A 1,181-nucleotide genomic window follows, 5' to 3' on the forward strand; every position below is an offset into this window, starting at 1 on the left:
CCGAGCCACCATAAGGTGGCTCGGTGAGCCACCTGAGCGGCTCGGTTTTGGCCGAGCTTTTCCCGGGGTGTGCCGTGTCGTCCGTTTTTGCGGTTTCGCGGTTTATCCAATCTTCGTTGTTGATCTGGACTCTGCTTTGGCAGTCCGGATCCTGATTTGGTAGTAAATCTGCTTCGGTGTTTAACCTCGTCGCCTCGTTAATCTGCTTCGTCGCATCTCACTTAGCTTCGATGTTGTGGACTAGCGATCACGCTTGGATACATCGCCCGATGGTTCGTTGGTTTGTCGAATCATCGTGCCGAGCTGTGTTAAGGGACGTATAAGTAGTTTTATACGCCTACATTGGCTAGAGCTCACCCACATTCCAGACCTTACCTATCTTAGCGCGGTCTGTTAGATCCAACACTTAGGGAATTTCCCAAGTGTCCTCATGTCGGCTCCCTTGAGCCTCCTTCATGCGACTTCACGTCTCGTCCTTCCGACGCTGGGGGTTGTCACTATCAACCTATAAAGGATCTTAGAGGACGCTTGACTTACAAACATACGCCCTACAAGACTTACGTTGATGTGGAGCTCCCCGCCACAACTGTCAATGTGACGGGGAAGTCCAAGGCCATTGAGCGTGAACGTATCCACCAACGCACTCACGCCCAAATGGGGGTAGTCATTCCGTTTGACTACACGCGCCTAGCACCCATCTCTGACGACGATGATGATGATTTCTCGGCAGTGGTAATATCGCAGGCCTCAACCTCAGTTCAGGGCGAGCACGCAAATGTACACATGACCGACATCCCTGATGAGATATTCAGGAGACTCGACAAGTCGAGAGCATGCTCCAGCGTATGGATACTGAAGAGCCATATGAATTTTAAGGGGGTGATGACCAAGACATCTTGGTAGTGGAAGCCACCTCCTCATCCAAATCCTCTTCACAATAGAGGGGCAATGCTTCAAGGCACCAGAAGCCAACAATGGCATCTGTCGAGTTCACCGACTCGGATCCAAATTGTGGGGCTGATTGCGAAGACTTGGCTACTGCTGACTGAAGATTATCGGTGATGCTTAAATGCATTAATCGCCAGAAGACCTGTATCTGATAAACAACTTCATTACCCATTCGTAGTGGAGATGTGCAGGTAGAGGATTTCATCCTTACATCTCCTACTCGGTCAAACCTT

This window comes from Asparagus officinalis, chromosome 1 (genome assembly GCF_001876935.1).
Source record: "Asparagus officinalis chromosome 1, Aspof.V1, whole genome shotgun sequence".
Taxonomy (NCBI): Eukaryota; Viridiplantae; Streptophyta; class Magnoliopsida; order Asparagales; family Asparagaceae; genus Asparagus; species Asparagus officinalis.